The sequence below is a fragment of the Falco biarmicus genome, chromosome 7 (genome assembly GCF_023638135.1).
Source record: "Falco biarmicus isolate bFalBia1 chromosome 7, bFalBia1.pri, whole genome shotgun sequence".
Classification (NCBI taxonomy): domain Eukaryota; kingdom Metazoa; phylum Chordata; class Aves; order Falconiformes; family Falconidae; genus Falco; species Falco biarmicus.
Window position 1 is genome coordinate 32,026,466 of NC_079294.1, and position 21,014 is coordinate 32,047,479.

At 43.2% G+C, this 21,014-nt stretch overlaps 1 long non-coding RNA gene across 1 annotated transcript; it reads right to left on the reverse strand.

Annotated features, from left to right (window-relative positions):
* Positions 1 to 217: 217 nt before the first annotated feature.
* Positions 218 to 20,727, reverse strand: LOC130153051 (uncharacterized). Its single transcript, XR_008823191.1, has 4 exons — positions 19,831 to 20,727; positions 6,379 to 18,446; positions 5,786 to 5,878; positions 218 to 2,673 (listed from the first exon to the last, which is right to left on the reverse strand). It is a non-coding gene; the product is annotated as an uncharacterized LOC130153051 (long non-coding RNA).
* Positions 20,728 to 21,014: the final 287 nt, after the last annotated feature.

Sequence of the window (21,014 nt, forward strand, 5' to 3'; positions counted from 1 at the left end):
TTATGGCTTATTTGAAAAAAAAACCACCAACCCAAAAGCAAACCACAAAAATTCCCAAGACTGTGTCAGGGTGTTAGGTTACAAACTGCTATAGGAATAAATATTTGCATAGACATTGTTGAAGGAAAAATATTTTCTTTAACAGACATAGCACACTGACAGATTGAAAATATTAAATATGTTCAAAACATGCATATTTGCATTACCTTTTTGTTCTGAAATAAAAGGGCAATAATACTGCTGAAATGGGTTATCTCCTTGATTAAGTCTTAATTCAGAAAATCCGTGCTGGTATTCGTCTCCCTGCTTTGCCTGGATGTTTCGATCAACTGCAGGACAGCTTTGAAACACTCTCGCTTTGAAGCCCGGAGTTTATTTCTGGATCACCCCATGATCAGCGAATACAAGCCAAAATATAAGTTGTTCTGAATCTCAGATTTCCTGTTTGAAGATGAACGGCAGAAACTTTTACCCATCCTAAAGTTCTTCTTTGTTGCATTATCTGAAGAACTTCACTTCATCAAGCATCCTGTAGCTAAATGACACAAAGCTGACCTTTCTATTACATCATTATTTATTGTCCCTGACAAGTAGACCATATATGGACATGTTTCTGGAACCTAAAGAAGAAAAAAAACCCTTGCCATATAATTTTGAAGTAAAATACGTTGTCCTGGAGAGTTTTATTTACTCAAGGAGAAGGGAGGTCCATTTTCTTTTCTTTTAGCTTCTGCTTGTTAAACAACGTGACCAAACATTACATGGGTAGTTACTGGTGTTTTAGAGTGGTTCGTGTGTTTTTAAGGCTGCAAGTTTGAGACTTCAGGATTCCAAAAGATGACAAAAGCAGCTGTGAACTTGTTCCAAGTAGTATTTGTAAGAGCTTACTAGTGGAAAAAAAGCTGCTCTTACACCATGTAAATGTGAACGACAGACTCCTCAAGGCCATAAACGTGAAATGGTAGCCACCTTCCCCACATGTGGCAGAGGGCAAGCTGGCCAAGGCAGAGATAGCACTGATCCAGGGGTGAGCTAGAAGAAAACAGTCAGGCACATACAGGAGAACTGACACTTGGATTAACTGGAACGTGGGGATATAGTTTGGGAAGGTTTCTGTGTACTTGTCCAGCTAGTATGACGAATGAAGGGAAGCTATAATACACCATCACAATGATGCCTATGCTTTTTCCTTCAGTTCCTGCTTCACTATTTGCCATGGCAAAACATTGCATGTAAAAAGAATAAAACCTAGATTGCAATGGGTCTGGTTTACCTTTTGAGTACCTTGTTGATCCTCAGGCTAGCTGTACCCACCCTGTCAGTGCATAAACACTCCCATCTAAGGCTTAGCAAGAACAATCTTGAAAGGAACCAATTTAACAAGACCGCATCATCCACTAATGTGTGATCCCTTGCAACTCACCCGCTTTGCTTGTAGTGTCTTTCAGGACCAGCGTCATTCCCTTTCCATGCTTGCTTCTCCATCCAACTTACTTCGGCACAACAGGATGGCCAGTACGTGACACGTCCCCCTTCCCTGCTGCCCACAAACCCATCTGCCCCTCATAACTAGTGCTAGGGCTATTGTTTTGTCCAAAGTTAAGGACATTCAGCAGTTACTGTGGCAGGTAAAGGAGCCTTGGATGTCATCACCAAGAGGGTGTGAAACTCTTATGCCCTTGACAACACGTCAGCCAACCCTCCACAACTTTTAAACAACACCCAGCACTTTTTTCCCCTATATTACTTAAAGATTGTAACCAGCCTTGGCTTAAACACAGGAATGAATATCTCACATATTTAACCCTTTTGCTTGCCTTTGTGGCAGTCTCTTATTCGATCCACACCCTTGGCACCCTTACAGCCTGCTTAATGTCCCACTGAACTCAAGGAAAAATGCCAATACTGTGATGCAGAGTCACGCTTGGCAAAGGCAAGGGTGCCTATGTCTCCCAGGATGGACCACTTGATTAGAAAAAAGATGTTGGGGCTCAAGGTCCCAGCAGCTATGAACATTGCAGGTGGTTCCCCATCCATTCACACCAAGCACACTGCAATTCCCTTCCCTCCCACATTCCTGGGTTTCCTTGCAAAGCCCTGTGCACCCCTTTGATACATTTGGAGATCCTATGAATGTTGCCACACCATTTTCTAATAAAAGCACAGGACTCTGCTTCAGAATACCTATTTTCAGATATCACTAGTTCTTCCTTTTGTCTTGAGTAAATCATGTAACTCCTGTGTGTCTCATTTTTTACATTAGTAAAGTGGGAATAATCAAATACATTAAGTTCAGAGAAAAGTGCAAAATTCCTTGCAGATGGAAAGCCAACAAGAGTACTTATATGGATAGAGATTGCTGAATAAGACCTTGTTTAATTAGTATCTGTGAAATACTTTGTATCCTCAGAGGAAGACCTCATAGAAGTTTGAAATATTAATTACAGAAATGTTACTATACAGGAATGAAATCATACATTTGGGGGTTGAAATTTTTTCCCAATAAAACAATGTTGTGGCTTTATTACAACACACCCAAAGCATAATAATAACAATCATTATGTTTTATTAGCATTGCATCAGATTTGCTAATATTTCCCCTGGAGCACGCACAGTTATAGATCAGCATTTTCAGCTTAACCCCAAGACATTCCAAGAGATTACAAATGTCACCTGCAAAAATAAATAGATAAATTTACACTATTTTCTGGGACAGATACCAAACTCAGACGCTGCATATTAGATCTCTTTGCTTTTTCTTTAAATAGAAAATTATGGAAATAGCCAACTCATGATGATGGGGGAATCAGCTAGGATCTCATAAACAAGGTGCAATAAAGAGATTTGAATCTGAGAGAAGACAAAGAAGGATGACTGTATGAAAATAACATGTTTATGTTGCTTTTATTATCGCTGTTCATGCAAAATGAGCAGAAAGATTCACTTTAATCTTCGTGTTTCCTCAAAATAGCCAGCAGAAGTCAGGCTAGGAAAGCACATGTAACATTTCCATGATTGTTGGATTTGTTCAGAGTCTCTATTTCCATTAAGTAACCCTTCAGCCCTTACTAAGCCTTTCAGTTCTACTAAGCTACACAACTGAATCAGGCAACTGAGGCTGGTGAAAAAAAACAAAGTTCATTTGTGCATTCCAGGACACTGATGAGCTTGTTACAGGCTCATTTTGTGCAGAGCTGCCACAGATGTGCCATCACATGATGAAATGCAAGTGAAAATGGACATTAGCACAAACTATTATTTTTCATAGCCTATGACAACCAACAATGACTAACTCTACTGCATCCAAATGCTTGGCTCATGGGTGGGTGTTCTGAAAGGAGGGAAATACTGGTTAGTTGTGGCAGCAACAGTACCTGGACAGAAAGTCCTTATAATACTTTGCTACAGAACAGCATACTGCTTTGTGCACCAATTACCTGGAACTGTTCTCTTGTTACTTATATCTTGTTTGAACAATTTTTTTTTCCTGCAGAAAGACAACAACATGCTTTGTGTGGCATATTTCACTGAAATAGACCTAGGACACACATCTCTGTACTTTTTGTGATCATATTGCAGTGAGCAGAGCTTGGTGTTCAGTGTTGCCGTGCTGCGCTTCCATCAGACACTCCCAAAAACTAAGTGCAAACACCAGAACCAAAAGCAACTCTCCTGTGCCTCCTGCTACATAACTGATGTTCAAAAAACAAGACGATAGAAACTCCCACAGGGGAAGATGGTTTCCATTTCCTTTGCGAGAACTAATGATTGCTTTGGCCACAGTACCCTGAGAAAGGCAAGGAGCCAGAGGCACTTGTGTGGGAAAAGGTGGAGGATGTCACATGTGCCCAGGGGTAAGGACTAGAGTATACATTATTTCTTGCTGACTCTGCTGCCGGAATACTTCAGTGCTGGAAAGATATAGGTGTTTTGAGATCACTCTGCTAAGAACATAATCCCCCTTTCAGGAGGAATTTAACCCACCCTAATAGCTGCTGACCCACACCCCCGAGTCAGGGTGGACTTCGGCTCAGTGTATGACTTCCACCTCTGCACAGTGGCTCCCCACTGAAAATTTTTACCTTTCAGATACAGTCAAAATGCAATCCTCACTCCTCTGGAAATATAACATGAGCACAAAGGGAAACACCCAGTATCCAGGGTCCCAAGCCCTGTTTCAGGTATCTGATGACTCAGCCCAGATCTGCCCTGCCAGTGAGCTCTGGAAGAGCGTATAGCTACTGCCGTCACTGCCTCTCTGCAAATGTCATCATAAGGTCACATCCACTGACTCAAACTGAAAGAGGAATCAGTCAGAGGGAATGTGAAATGCTAATACGAAGTGAACACAACCCAAAGACTATATAAACAAATACGTGTTCCTTGGAGGAAGAGGGGAAGCATGAACATTATCATTTAGTTACTCTTTGCTGTGCAAATATCATTTATATTATGTTATAATATATGTTGGTAAGAATTCTAATGAAAGACTTGTCTTTTTCTTGACCTTTACAAAACCCACAAAATTCAGAGATGTTGCTGCAAGCCCATTGCTCCAAGGCTCTTGCAAGGGAGAAGGAGAATGAGAATGGCAAGAGACACAGGCTGCCGTGAATAGCAAAAGTCCTGAGAAAAAGCAGTGATGGAAAAGTGACATCAATTTTGATGCAGAACAACCTTTCCAGAGTTTTTTCAAAGCAGTCTTTGGAAACATACAGCGGCCGTTTTCCTCTCCATTCAATCCCTTAGGCTAGTTTATAAACAGAGTCCCTTTTGATGCAGTTCTCTGGTACCCCCTAATTCCTTTAAGACTGATTTGTTTGTAACTGTGGTGCCTGCTGTATGCAATCAGACCTGCTGCATTGCTCTCCTTCCCTTCCCTCAATGACATGAGAACAGGCTTTCTAGATAAAAATCTGACTTTGCTTTATTATTGCCACAGATAAACAGACCTCAAAAAAACCAAAAGATGCCCCTACCTAAATTCAGAAGGTTGCAGAAATGTCATTGACTTTGAGTACAATGAAGTGCAAGGAATTACAACTTTCTTTATGCTTGGAGTTATACTAAGGCTATCAGGTGCCACCAGAGCAGCAAAGCAGCACAGGACCCTCCTGTGGACGGCCCAAGGGAGAAGTGGGGTTTTTTGGTTTTTGAGAGATGGGCTCCAGCCTGGCTTGGGATGAATGCCAAAGGCAGCCTCTGGCCACCCCCACTGGAACTGGGTTTGCTGCCATGGGGCTCAGAAACTCAAAGCAGGGGGACGAGCTGTCATGCACATTGACTCCTGCCATGCTACACTGGCCTACTCCCCTAGTGAGCTGGTCAGACCTGAGACATCGTCAGCTGCTGTGCTGACAAAAGCAGCAGAAGAACCAGAATAGACTGTACTAAAGGGCACTGCACCATTATCTCTGTTTACCCAATGCTGGTTTTGCTGTGCGGTCAAATTCATATGTAATAAATACAATATCTGACCCCCTGATCAAATGAACTGTCCTTCATACTGCCCTGAGAAAGCTTTGTTGTTCTGCACTGACTGCTTTGAGCATGCATGAGAGAGGACCAGAGGTTTATGCCCCCTTTAAGTTCAAATCACAATGCAACAGGTTTGTTTTACAGAACTGACATTTAATTATTTGCCCTACATCTCTCAGGTTAAATTTAGAGCTAAATTTAGGACAAGTGTCTGGACAGAATGTCATGACACCAGTGTGTATCTGTTGCACAACATGCCATACGAATATGTAATGTTCAACTCAGTTATAAATAACAGTACACTTACCTAATTCAGCAGGCTTCTGGACTCTATCTACTGAGCTGGTAAGCAGGCAGTGCAATAATAAGAGTCACAAGTATACTGAGGGAAGAAACACAACTAAAAGCAAGAAGACAGAAAAAAATAATCTTTTTCCGCATTTTTTCTCTCTTTTTTTTTTTTTAATCAAGTAGTAATTACTGTCCCATAGAAATACATGTATTACAGTCTAGATTATCTTAAAAATGGACAGGAATAGATAAAGTGGAATTGCGAAAAGAATTGTAGAATTTTTTTCCCACCGAAGTGAGAGATGTCTGATTCCTCAAGACCAGAGTTAAATGGCTGTCAAAACTCCCACCCTCAGCCTGGAAGAGGACAGATTCTTTCACATTGAAGAAGTAGCTTGCTAAATACATGACTCCTTCAGCCACAACAGGGCTAGATGAAAGCAGTCAGTGTGGCTGAGGCAGGGAGACCCACACCTCCAAACTAAGCATCGTTAGCTTCCTGAGCTGTGTTTGGAGATCATAGCTCCAGGGAAAACCTGAGTACAGGAAAAAACCAACTGTTACACAAGTGTCAAAACCACAAAGTGAGATGGAAAATCTGCTTAACACCTTTACGGTAAGATGAGAACAAGCACGACAGCAGAGATGAAGGCTGGAGTAAAAAGCTGAAATTCAGCTCTTGATGTTACTGAGAGCTGTGATAACAAACAGGATGTGTTTTCTCCATTTGAGCTTCTGCAATGCTTCTGTCCTTTGGCATTCATCTAGACCCACTTGTGGAGTGTTTTCACCAGGCCTTGGATGGTGAGGCTGTAGGCACTCTGGCCACGGCTGGGTGATGGCCATCAATGCCAAGCTCTCCTCTGCTGCCAGGAGCTGGCAGCCTCTGTGGCTCTTTGCTGCAGAAACATCCTTGTAGGTCCCCAGCTGGTGCAGAGTCCCTGTCCACCTGTGTTCCTGGAGCTACAGCCTGGCAGAGGGAACGTCACTGGGATGAGACAGACAATGGTGAATGCTGCTGGCCATCAGATGGAGGGGCCAACAGCTGCAATGTGTGAATCAGCTTGGTATCAGGGCGCACTGAGAGCACCAAGGCAGCATGCAGTGCTGCCGAGCAAGCCCTGGGGGAGTGTGGGGAACTGACATTGCTGTGGCAGCTATGCAAAGAGAAGGTTTTTTTTCAAGGCATTAGAAATGGGATGCAAACAGCTCCCTGGGTCCCTAAGATAAAGATGATCCAGCCCAAGTGGAGGGGGCTGATACCTGACAGTTGCCCAGTATCTGATGGGAGCACATGCAAGCTCAGCCTGGGTGTGGGGGAGGGTGATCTGTCACATCATGGGCTACAGTGCATACTGCCTGGTCCTCTCAGCAAAAAAAATCTCACCCTTAGGTGGGACAGTCTTCTGGGACCTGAGTGAGGCACATTACCATGTCAGTGTAGGGACATCTATGCATCCACTTTGTGCTTGCTCTCCAGATACCAAAGCACTTTGCTATGAGGGCATGCCAGCACAACACCCTTCAAAAGTGCTGAAATCATGTTTAGCATTTTTTCCTTTAATGAGTGATTTCCTATTGACCTGAGATTGTGAGACAAGTTTAAACTTCTTAAGCTACTCACAGTATATATGAATGTAGGTGGGTGCATGCAGAGTGTCAAAGATATTTTTATTGAAATGCTGCAAAGATTGAGTCATTTCTTGGTTGGCACATTTTATTTTTCATGAAAGTGGTTTTGCTTTCTCTGCTGCAATTGCACATCCTGTCTGTCACATTCATTGTGGTCACAGTTTTGTATCATTGGTTAATCTCTGATAACAACCTTAGTTTCTGTTGTTTAGTACCTAAAAATCAATCGGGCCAGTGGTCAGCTTAAGCAGACCACATAGGCTGACTCCGACAGTGGTGGTTTAGGAGCATTTGCAAGAAACTTCTGTCAGGATAAATAGTTCCACGCAGAGACATCCTGCAAGCTCATGAAGACTGGTTTAAATCTTCAAAACTTGGCACTTTGCAACCTAACCAAATACTATTCTGATTATTTATTCCTCAACAGTCCCATTTTCATGTAACACTGAACCCAAATTTGAATCTTGCTAAATTCTTTATCTCCATGACATTTTGAAGCAATGAGTCCCAGAGCCACAAATAGCACATTTCTGTGCTATTGTTGTCAGACTCCTGACAACCTCTTGCTGTGCAGCAGCAGAGACCCACATGTGGCTTTGAACACCAGCAGCAAGGACCTCCATCCCCATGGATGCTGGCACTGTGAGCCAGGCACTAGGGGAAAGCAAGGCTGCACGCACCAGCCTAGATTTTGACACACTGAGTCACACAGAAAGGACATCGAGGCATGCTGTGAACACCGAGTTCAGGTTGTGCAGGGAACTGTGGTTAGCTTTAAAACATAGTCAAAGAAAAAAAAATCCCAGACCTCGTATATGCATCAAGACTTCACTTCTGCAGGCAGCTCCTCTCAGTGAACGTGGCAGCACACTCATGGGCAGCCTGTGCAGCACAGGGCACCAGCAGAGCTGTAGACACCTTCGTGTCTGGCAAGAGCCAAAACACTCCCCTCAGAAAAAAGGTGATTGATAATGTAAATTTTCACCAGTGTTAAGAAAAGTCTCTGGCTATTGGTTCACTGCTCAGGATGTGAATAGGAATGGAGTGTTTCATAATAATTTTATTAATAATTTTATTTTTTTAGAAGGAGAAGAAAAAAGATTTACCAGAAACCACTGGAGTAATTGGAGGATGCTGCCTTCATCACTGATTTTTGTAACCACAATCTGTACCACATGTTTGGCCTCAGGATCAGTTTGTTTCTGCTCTGCATCACATATGTATGACAAAGCATGGGAACTAATATTCATTTAGTGCTGTGCTTGGTTATATTGGTTCAGTACAAGAGAAGCTGATGGAGTCACACTGGAGTAAGTGAGGACAAAACAATCAGTCAAAACTCACTCAGGTCTCATAACACACATAAATATGCAGAGAAAGAATAGATCAACCAGGCATTACCAACCTTTTCTTTCCCTAGTGTAACTGTACTTTATCATTTATGACAAAGTACTATCATCGCTTCTGACCCTTCTGTCATGCAAAACACACACGTGAATAAGCAGTCACTCTCTCTCGGCACATATATGTGCACATGTACAGATATCTTACTGGAGATCTGCTCTACTTGAGTGAAGAGGGTGAAGTCCTGTACCTGAGATATCCACTACAGGTACAAATCAGTGTGGCAAGAGGGTAGCTGGGCAAAATACTGCAGAAGGAGCAGGCTTTCTCCAGCTTTCTTCCAATAAAGAATTCCTTCATGTAGCTACAAGTCTGCTTCTACCTGCTTTCCATCCATCCTTAAGTTCTTCATTCAAGCTACAAACCTGACAGACTGGGCCAGACAATTCAGTCTTTTGCATTTATTTATGCAAAGAATGAGCTGATATTCAGCCATTAGAAATCAGTATATCCCTGTTTATTTCAGTGGAACTGTAATTACTTGTTTCCAAAGTAGGTGCAGCTCAGTCCAGGGAGCACTAGAAGCACTTCAGGGAGAGGCGTGTATGATCCATCATGAGATTTTAAAAATTGTGTATCAGATCTGTGAAACAATGTGGCATGCAAATGGCATACACTGACTTGCCGTATGACGTTCTCATGATACATTAACACTTTTCCTTTTTTTGAGCTCCAGGGTGATAGCTTATGTCTGGTAAGAAACAAACAGTAAGACTTCAGGCTCATTGGAGAGGAGTGAAAAGCTCTCTGCTGATGCCATATGGCTCAGGGTAACTTTTGGACAACCACAGCTGCAAATAGACCTGGAAAGGACCTGATGATGTACTTGTGCACAGAATCCACCACTGTCTGAGCACAGCATCAATGAAATATAAAAAAGAGGCGCTCATTATGCAGATGGTTAGGCTGACTTGGAGCAAGCAGAAAAAAAAGTTTCTCCGGTTTGTCTTAGGAAGTATATGTCTTCAACATTGTGGGTGGACAGGTCGGAGTTCTGTACTGGCTAAGCATCCTCAGGGAAAAGTCATAATACAAATTAGCAGCACAATATTCATAGTAGCAGAAAACCAAAATAAATTACATAAAAAGAAAGCTAAAATTACATATAACTAAAATGGCATAATCCAGATATAAGCATGGGTCTGTACCTCTTTTGCTTATTCTGTAAAGTAAGAACACACTTCACTGTGCAAATCAAACCTCTTCGCTGAGAGGACTGTAGTTTGGAGGAAGATAAAAAAGATAATATTTGTCTGTCTCTGCATGTGCTGCAGTAGATGTGCACACACACACACAGAGATACAAAGAAAGGACTGGGAACTGTGTGTGAAAAAGGACAGCACCAAGTAAGTCAAAAAGCTTCTGAAAAATAAAAGAAATCTAACCCTGTAACCCTTCAATTCTGTTTGCATCATTTGCACTTGGAGGCTTCCTGGGAATAGATTGTATTGAATTTGTTACAATTGATTTTGAAGCTTTCAGGCTGAAATTTTCTCCAAGGTGTTATGCATGGCAAGGAAGGGACATTTACCCAGGTAAGGGTGTTAACATGACTTGTCAGGTCTCTGCATAGCAGCATGCAGAAGAAATATTTGCCAAGGCAAGCCTTGAGGCCCATGATCACCTGCCTCACCATGGCCAAGGCTGCCAGGGGAACAGGGGCTGCAGCCATGGCTGGGAACACCACTCCCCACAGGTCCCCCTCTGCTCAGTGGAGGTTGACAGCAGATTCGCATCCATCTAGAAATTTATATTGCTCCAAATCATAGTTTGGTACAAATAAGACAAAGGCAGCTGGGTTGTGTTGAAGCAGGCAGAGGCTGTTAAAAACTGTTTTCCCCCCAGCTCTGTTCCATCCTTTTGCAGAAGTCATCAAAATACGCGTGGCTTAGTACATAGAGAACTTGCATGTTGAGAAAGATTCCTGCTGTGCTTCCAACCCATCATGAGAAACTGGGGGTCCCCAGCAATCTCAGATGAGGCATTTGCTGCAGCGGCAGAACGGCAAAAGTCAGCCTAACTTGTTTTGCTGACCCAGTTGGGTCAGTGCAGGTAGGTGACTTCAAATCCCACCATACTCTTGAATATAAAAGAAGAAAACTTTATGGGGAACATGCTGGTTGGAGAATCTCAGAAATAGCAGTGTTTTAATGAATTTAGGATAAAAAGGAAGAATAATTGAGTAGTAACTTTTCTGTACACATAAAACAGCTCTATCTGTAAACTAAGTGCTGTGCATTTAAAGGTGTCATCCCAGAAAATAAAAACAAACTGGGACGATCTCAGTAGGCACTGCCTGAATTTAAATTAGTCATGCAACATGGGGAAGGGAGACTGTAGAAGGCAGTGAGATGATTCATCATTGCAAAATCAGAATTTATAACAGATAATATGGCGTCAATAAAAATAAAAAGACAGAACACCACCATGCATAATATGACACATATGTGCACAACTGGTTCATTCAGCCCCAGAAAAGCCTAGGACAGATCTGAGAAACTAAGTATGTGCAGCTGCTGCTCACACGTGAGTCCATGTAATCTATCCCTCAACTGTAATGTGCCCACCACCGTGGTATCTATTTACATACTGCAGAGCTCTGTCACATACATACGTTGACCTGCTTTACCTAAATTGCCACTCAAACCTACTTGATCAGCTGTCTATGTCTAGCTGACTTGCCCCATCAGCCTTCTCAAAATGGTGCAAAAGATCCAAGGGCACAGTCCTTCCTATGTGTGTTGGCAGCATTTCTTTCCAATAAAGCATATCTTCAGAAGGATCAGCCACATACCAGACATGCCCATTAGTTTTGCCCATTTCAAGACCATTCTTCTGCAGCTTGCCCTTAAAGATCTCCACCTCCTGTAAAAAAAGACTCTAGACTTCCAAAACTTATAACCATAAACAAATCAAATGCATAATATCACTTAAGGCATTTTGTATGGGACTAATCCTGGAAGAGAAGCCTCATTTTTCACCCCATACCCACCATGCTTATTGCGTGCCCAGTGGAAAATCAGTAGCTGGGACCATATCTCATTTTCTCATTTGTAAAACCTATGAGAACAGGTACTTTCTCCAAGATTTCAACAGTTGTGTCCACTGAAACAATCTCTGCAGAGGTGTCAGGACAAACATTTCATCTGAAGAAAATCCTCAGGAGCTGTTTAGCATCCATCCATCCAGAAGGATCCATTCCAGAGACCATCATGCTCTGAATCATACTGATAAATATATATCAGTCTTGCCTATCAGGATCTGGGCTTGCAGATTTATAAAATTTCAAATCTTCAGCGTTAAACATTGATGTTAAACTTAAAACAGAAATGCAATACAAAGGCTGTCATGCTGGTAATTTCTAGGTTGAATTTTCCTGTTGGAAAACCTGCCTGCCTCCTGAATCCTTTCTCCGTTGTGCAATATGATGCAAAGTGACTGCTGCCTGGCCCCTGAGTGCAGTGCTAAAGCATAATCTTTGCACCAGCTTGTCAAGAAGCTGAACAGGTCTGTTTTATGTTCCCCCAGTCTGTATTTAGTCCGCTTTGTCCTCATAAGGAGCCCTGCTCATACAGATACATATATTTATAAAAACACCCATTCATTTTGTACGTAGAAGATTTCAAAGTACAATCGTCTCTGTAAACACTGTGACCAAAACCCCTTTGGGGTTGCCAGACCAATGACAGAAACTCTTTTCTTTGTCTTAACTCAACCATTTCTCATCTTTGCTATCATGCACTGCTGAGCAGAGCCGTGTCATTATATGCCATGGCAGTGCACCACATATCCTTACTACTATCAGGCTTAAGAAACATATTAGGGAAAAGATCGTATCACTGCAAGCTGGTATTTCTCATACAAGGTCTGATTCAAAAAGCAAATTCTTGATCTTTGTTAACATGCAGTGTACCCTTTCTTTAAAAAGCAAAATCTAATAAAATACATCAGGTTTCTTATTACATTTTCGTTTAACTTAATATTAACCTGAAAGAAATGTTGAAATCATGAAAATGACAGAAATGACCTTGCTTCATAAAATATAATTTTCCAAGTAGTGTAATTGTTTTTGAAACCAATCAAGCTGAGTAAAAATCAGAATATTAAACTTCCCCTGTCATCAGTCCATAAATTTTTAAAGAACTTTTCAAACCATCACTGCATTTAGTATGCTACGGACAAATCTATTGGAGACAAGATGCATCCTGCCCTCAGCTCTTCTAACTCCCCTGATTATAACACCAATGAATACAACTGGTTCCCTTTCAACATACATCAGCTTCACCGAGCTTATGAATTGGCCAAAGAAATAAACAGTTGTGCCTCAAAAGAAAATCACTAACCAGGAATATTATCAAAAGATATCTGATGAAAGTTGTTGGCTGGTCAATCTTTGCTGGCAAATAAGTAATGCTAATTTTTTGAAAACATCTCAATTGAGAAATTTTCTGGCTGATGCAAACACCTTGTCCTACATTGGTGGTGTTACCTGCCAGCAGAGAGAGTCCAAGTCTGGAGTGAAGATAACCAAGGCAAGCTAAAAATGTGCCCTGCATGGTCTAGGGGATAGACAGCATCATCAGTACTAACATATGGTCAGTCCCTTCCTCTGGTCCCCAGGGGAGGGGAGAAGAAATGGTTATGTCCAGCCCTCTCTGAGAGACGAGGGATGGGTCTTGCTCTCCTTGCTCTCATAGTGCAGGTATAAAGCCAGAAAGACTTACAGTCCTGCATGCCACTCAGCTTTTCTGCATATCCTTGGGTAACTGTTCTTTAACAGCTCTACACAGAGAAGGTCAGAACATTATGGACTCTTTTCTAAGGGCAAAACACCTCCTGAAGTCAAAGGCCATTTCACCATGTACAGGCAAGAGAACACCAAGTAAGAAACCCATGCTTTGGGTGATGCTTTGGTTCCTTTGATTATTGTGTATTTTTCCAGAGAAGAAGAAGACAGGTGTCACTCACGTCCCCAACATCTATGAGGTTGGATAAATCTCTTTGCCTATTCTTGTGTATGTCAGAGAATCTCAGGGAATGGCATTCTCTCCTTAAATCAAAGCAAACCCTTAACTCTGCCCTCAGTGGACAGTGCACGTGTCAGCTAAGCTCACCCCAGGTGTTTTCAGCTATTTCTGTTATCGTTTGGATCCAAGTTTGGGCCCCTAGAGAAGGGAGTGCATGGCACTCTGTTCTTCAGGAAAATTACCTTAGTGCGGTGTATCGACAGCCGAGGTGAGGTGGTGTCATGAGTGCAGGAAGCCAAGCATACGGTAGATTCAAAGGGTCTATTCAAATTTGAGCTGCATCACATTATTATACAGGGGCTTCCCTCAGACAAAATTATGCATCAGAAAAATTATGCATCTTTTTATACATACAATAACCCAAAAGCATTTATTCATTTTCAGAAAAAGGTAAAAATCAGGAGTGCAACCAAAGAAAAGACATATAATGTATTAAGGAAATAAATCTTAATACCAAGTCTTCAACAATAGCATCTGTAGTTATGCACAGCTCCTGCATGGTTCATGACATGTTTCAAGTCCTACCTCATGCACTTTCTTCTCCGTGCAGAAAGCGGGACATGCCTTGGCACCTGCCCAGCTTCTCTGGCCAGATTTGTCCTGTGTATCTGTAGGCACTGAGTGATGCTCCACCGTCTTACCACCTTACGCTCCCCTGAATCATGAGCAAGAGATATGGTACCTCCTTGGGCATTGCAGAGCTTGGGCGGGCTGCACTGGCTTTAGCAGGGGGTTGGACTAGAAGGTCTCCAGAGGTCCCTTCCAACCCTGACCATTCTGTGATTCTGTGACCTCTCAGGCTGTTTATTTTTGTTCATCAGCTTCAGAGTTGGTTAATATTCTAACTTTAGCACCTCCTCAACATGCCTAGAGATAACCAGGATGCCCTCTACCCTGTTAAAAGCCCCACACAAGGTTAGATCTTTCTGGAGGTTAGGCCCATATCTAGCAAGTTCATCCCACACTGGCCAGCGTGTGACAATTTACTATTCATTTAAACCAATGTGCACCAAAACCAGCATAAAGACAGCACTGAGTGAGGCTTGGCTACGGCCTGGGCATTTCCCAGCTTGACCTAGTCAGCTCCATGGATGTCAGAGACTCCGAGGGCTGCTCAGACCCACGTGGCAGTGTCCCACCAGCCTCACTGGTCATAATGGTACAAGTACAGCCCAGCCCACCACCGTCCCCTTTGCTGCTGCTTAGCTGCATGCCTGATCAAAGGGTTTCTTGCCACTGTATGCCTTTGGGTGCTGTGGCAGGATGGGACCTTGGGTCATGGTGTCTCCTAGCATGGCCAAACAAAGTCTCATAGTTTACTTTGACAAAATGGGAACTTCTTAAACTGTTGCACTCCTGCTTAGGTTTGGGGTCACCACTTAAAGTGTATGCATGTACTATGAGGGTGAGAGGGTGGAATCTGACATTTTGGCCAGCTTTAGGACAAAGAGTTATTGTACTCTGACCTGGCGTTACGCAAGCACAAGAGGATTTGCTATGTGTCTTTACTGACTTGCAAAGCCAGTTCTGTTGGTTGGGCCCCAGCAAGACGCTGGAAAGCAGTGCCAACACGCTCCAGAAGACTCCACTTCTAAAGAGAGGTCAAAGTCAATCATGTCACAGCAGAGCTTGTTGCCAAGAGGCAAGAAATTAAAGTGAGGATGGAAGCTGTGTCCCAGCGGAGAGCAGAGCTGGCCGCCAAGCACAAGATGTAAGCATCCTTCTCACTCTGTGCTAGGAGAGCCCTGGCATCAGGGCTTAGTCTTGCTTCATCCCTCAGTGACTCTCTTCTGGCTGTTCACAGGGAGCATTTGCACATTCAAACACATTGCAATTGGTAGGAAATTTAAGCAACAGGCATAGTCCATTGGAGAAAGGCTTGACACTACAGTGTGCTCACTGCCTCCTTCCCTTTCTCACAAGTGCACATCCCTCATGCAGTGGCAGGAGTGACTTTCACATCTTACCATGACCTGTGAGTCACTGCTGCAGCCTGCATAGACTGAAGCCTGGGTCTTTGCTTGTGCTGTAAAATATTTTGACTTGGGTTCAGCAATGACACTGGGGGCAGTTACTGGGGACATGAGTGTCTTATCCCACGCTCCATTCCTAGTGTGGACACTTCAGTTGCTTGGGACTTGATCTGCTGGGAGCTAATAAATCTACCCAGGACACTGCATAATCCAGCAGTTTACCATGTTCCTAAATGGAGAGCTTCATCCACCTGTTAAATGCATCATTTTGTTTCTTTTGTGCCTGAACAGGAATCAAACTCTAAAGTTTGTTATGTTTTTAAGGCTAATGGTGTGAAGAGAAAACGAGCAATCCAAACTACCAAGCAGAAGTAGAGTTAAATGAAATGACTGAGAGAAAAATAAACTGGTAGCAGAGGTTGAAAAATTGAGTCAGGTAAGGGCTAAGTTCCCCCTGCCACAATATCAGATTGTGTAACACAGGGCTGCCTCTGTCTGCACACGCTCTCATCCAACTCCATGCATCTCCATTATTCCAATGATTCACTTAATAAAACAAATTAGCAAGATAGCACAGTATTGGTAATAGAAGCAAGGCACTAAAAGGGACCTATTGCATCTTCAGGCCTCGTCCCTTGCTATTGTTAGTAAGCATTATGTACAATCCTTCTTCAGAGTATAATAAGACCCATCAAAAAATGAGCAAGGAAATCTGGGCTAGACACAGTAAGGGGCTGCAAGAACTGCTGAGCTGGGCAGTGCAAATCCTGATTTATAGCCAAAGGGGACTTGAGATTTGGGAGCTCACGTTCCTTCTGCGGTCAGCGGGGATTAACCCCTGTTTTCTACCCTGGTTGTCGGCAAGAAGCTGTGCAAACATGTGGGTAGTGGAGCGCTGCCTCCCCCTCCTCTAGTCATGTTTGAAATATGGCTCTCAATGAATATTACTAGAGGCTTGGACCTCACAGACTGATGCAGCCTCACAGTGAGGGGCCCTCCACGTTTAACCCCTAGGACATCAGCTGGTGGTCAGCCGCATCTGCTGGGACTCAGGTATGAGCAAAAGCATGAAGCTGCTCAGCGTGTGGAGACGCAGAGCTTGCAGCTCCCTGGAGACTCTCAATGCCTATGGGAGAGTGCTACGTGATTTAGGCACCTCCAGCATTCGAGGGCTTTCAAGAGGCTGTAGCCTGCAATGGCAGCATGCAAAGGGACAGTGTCCAACGTGGCTCTAGCCCCAGCTCCCATTACACCCAGTGATGCATTGCTCAAGACCTCTCTCCTCTGATTACAAACTTTCTTGTAATTGACTCATGACCCTTTATTTCTTTTGCTGCCAGCTCTGTCCTTTAGCTTAAGTGGCTCTTCATTCTCCCCCGTGTTATGCCCTTGCTTTATTTATAGAAAGCACTGGTATCCACTCTGGGATACTTTCTCGCCAATGTTAAGCCAGCCAAGTCCCCCTTCTCCCAGACCGGCTCCCAGTGCCCCTGCTCTGCTCAGCTCTCCCTGGCTGCACCTGTCTAGTCTGAGGTTGCCTTTCATGAACAGTGCACACAGTATTTGGGAGTAGATCTCGTTAATGTCTAGTACCACAGGATGTTAGTACTTGCTATTATTAAGTATTATAATTATTAGCATTCTTCTTATTTCAGGATGCAATTGGGAGGCTGAACTGTCAGAATTGTCAGATTTCCACCTCAAAGGACAGTTGCTTTTATATACTTCTCCAACATTATTGAAATCTTCTTCATGTGGCATAACACAATTGAAAGCTCCTTTCACACCAAAGGGTCCCTTTAACATGAAAAGATCCCGTTAACACCAAAGGATCCCTTTAACAATATACTTCATTCTCACTGTTTGTACTAACCCTTCTAAAATAGTCTTGGGTATTTCTTCATTTTCTTTGCAGGCAGCAAAAGCTTGAGAGGAAAGTTGCTAAATACAAAGTACATACAGATTTCGTACTCAAAACCAGTGACAAATTGCCTGACAGCAAGTGCTGCTCTGAGGCACCTGCTGGGTCTTTCTCTGTAGTAACAGCAACTGTCGTCGTCTCCCTTTGCTCCTGAGCTGTGGTCGGGTAAATGCAGTCGCCAGCAATACCAGCTGTGCAGAGAGGTATGCTTGGGTCTAGCTGGCAGCTGGTGGCATGAACAGCAGGGAGCAAGACAGACCCATGTCCCTGGGGTTGAGCCTGTGCGCCCGGGCAGCACTTTTAAGCTGTAGGTAGAGGGCAAGGGAGCCAGATCCCTTCTATAATAGCTGCAGCCCCGTTTGACCATGGGATCTGCATAGCCTTCTGGCTGGGAACTAGGAGCACACTCTTCTGCAGCTGATAGCAGCACAAGGGACAGAAACACTCAACTTACCAATACAGCTGTGCTTGGGAAGAAAGTAAGTCAGGACTGCATAGTGCAACTTAGCAGCATCACAGCAATTAATTGATGATGTCCTTTTGGGAACTGGGTTAGGCCAAGGTGACATGAAGTCACTGAAAGGATTCACAATGTGTTTCATTTCTACCTTGCTGAGCTTGTCTGCTATTGAAGGTGGGATCAAACCCATGCCTCTTGCATTGGGAGCTCTTAGACTTGCAGACTCCATCTGTGTACTGCAGTCAGCAGGGCTGCTGTGCCTGAGGAAGAAAGCAGTGATGCTTGGATGGCTTCATCACACTATCATTGCAAGCACAAACTGGACTGAAAGTGGCTACGAACACCCTAAGCCTCCTGACCCCATTGCTTCCCATTTCCGTCGCTGGCTGTCAGCTCTGTTGTACTTCTGGCTCCACACAACCATACAACACTTGGGTAAAGCCAGCCTGAAGAAACCTGCCTGGACAAATTGCAGCCCATTGGGCATGCTTAGCACTTTTCTCAGACCACACAGACACATCCTTGGCCCCCAGGAGTTAGGTTTTGACCATGGTTGGATTTCTCCCTCCAGGCAACTGTGGACCTTGCCCTAAAACGGCTTCAGAGCTCATGCTTGCCTGGGAGCATTGTGGATGGGAGACAGCTCTGAACTGCTTCCACCCTTTTGTGAGTGACACAATCTGGTTTTCTCCACTTATTTATTGGAGGATTAGAGTTGCAGTAGAAGAGGTTCCAGACTGTTTCATAGCTCAATGTTTTTCAGAAAATTGGTTGTGACCCCTGTGGCCCCATGCAAGGCAACCAAGATGGTTGTGATATGTTGAAACATTTATTACACTATAAAATGAATACAGTCCTGCTCCCTATCCACCTCTACCCCTGCCCCCCCCCCCCCCCCCCCCTTTCTAAGGTCAACTGTGCTCTATCAGCTTCTCCAAACAAGCAAGTCAGTCCAACAAGCTTTGATATTTTTTTCTCTTGCTTTTATAACAAATATACTGGGGTCAAGGGAATATTTGTGTTAGAATGAGAGGGGCCACCACCCAGTGGAGGCTGTTAAACATAGATCCAGCTTGCAGAAAGCTCATTTGGTATCAACAAACCCATTTGTGTTTCCATGATGTATTTAAACACTTAGGTGATGTTCTTTTAAGTAAATTCACTGATGTGTTGTTTACATACAGGTAAAGGAACCTGCCTACCGTTACCAAACTCTCTAATTCTGCTGTTACACATATCTTACAGAAGATGCATTAAATGCACTTTCTGAAATGCATCTTAAATCCTACCTGAATCCTTTCAAGCTTTCCAGGTCTTTGGGTTTTCAGTCCAGTCTCAGTCTGAAGTGATAATTCTGCACCAAAAGGTTTATCAGCAAGAGCTATTTAACACCAAGTCAGGTGTTAAGCCTATAAATAGTTTGTCTTGGCAACATTTAGACCTTGAGCTATGAAAAGTCACTGGCTTGTTTTCACTATGAGGTCAAGTCTGTTTGAAGGAATAGTGTGTTTAAAGGACACAGAAATCCCCATGCAGACTTAAAAAAAAAAAACCAACAACCAAAACCAGCAAAACAAACAAAAAAAAAAAGCCCCCAAATCAAACCAAACCAAACAGATTCTCTTAAAAAACCATTTCACTTACTGGTGTGAAGTCTCACAGTGGATTAATTTCCTTGTTGGGTCACTACAGACTCTGGCTGTATTCATATTCCATTCACGGAGCAACACCTTACTTGGTGAAGAGTCTTCCTCCTTTCCATCCTTATCACCATATTTTCCAGAAATCAGATTCCCCGGGATTAGAAGCTTAAAGCCCTCAGTAGTAGACGTATGAAGTCCAATACACTTCCCTGACAAAACCTTGAAATGAAACCAGTTCAGCCTCCTTGTTTTCTTACCTTTCCACACTCTTGGAGTAAAACAGGGTTGTTCGCTTTTGTCAGACATCCACCAGCACAGGCACTTCACATCACTTTCTCACACCTCAGACTAGCTGAAGTTTTGGACTCAACAGATTAAACAGTGGTCTCCACCGTTCAAGCAGGGGTGGGGAAGGAGGCATGGTGTGGCTTTTTCTTAAGAAGTCTGTTTCAAGCCTTTTCAAAGTTGCAGGGAAACAACCTGAAAATGTGAAACTCCCACATTTAAAAACTGGCAAGCACGAAGAACTGCCATTTTCTATTTTTGGAATTTGTGATTGTGGAGATGACCTCCAGATGAGAAATCTGAGTGCTGAGATATGAATGTTCCTAACTCGTCAACTTGAATCAATTCCCAGGAGTGCTAGACACACTCCCCAGCAGTGAGATTAGGCTGTTATGCAGAGGTCCTGGTCCTTCGTGGATTTTGGAAGGTGCAGGCACTTCCTCAGAGGTCCACGAGCAGTCAGAACAACCCATCCTGCAGGAAGAAATCTGCGCATCAGCAGGATTTGGCTCCTACCATGCAAAGAAAAGACAATAAGGTATATGTGATAGATGATAGGTAGCACCTCTGTCTACTTTGTGGTTCATTTCCCTTGTGCCCTTCTAGCGATTATTTGGAATACGGTGAGAGCTATCAATAGGAAGCACGAGGCTCTCAGCTACAAACCAGAACTTGATAACGAATTTAGCCATCCTGTCAGATGACTACAATTAAAACCAGCGTGACCTTGAAGCCTTGCTATAGGAACATGATACCATAAAAACTGTAATGTTACTAAGCATGTTATTTATGGTTTATAGGGTGGTATTTAGGTCAACAGAGTCATGCCACCTAAAAATCAAATTCTTTGTGGTGCTGACTGTCATCTTTTGGGCCCAGACTCACATATAACAGCTGAAA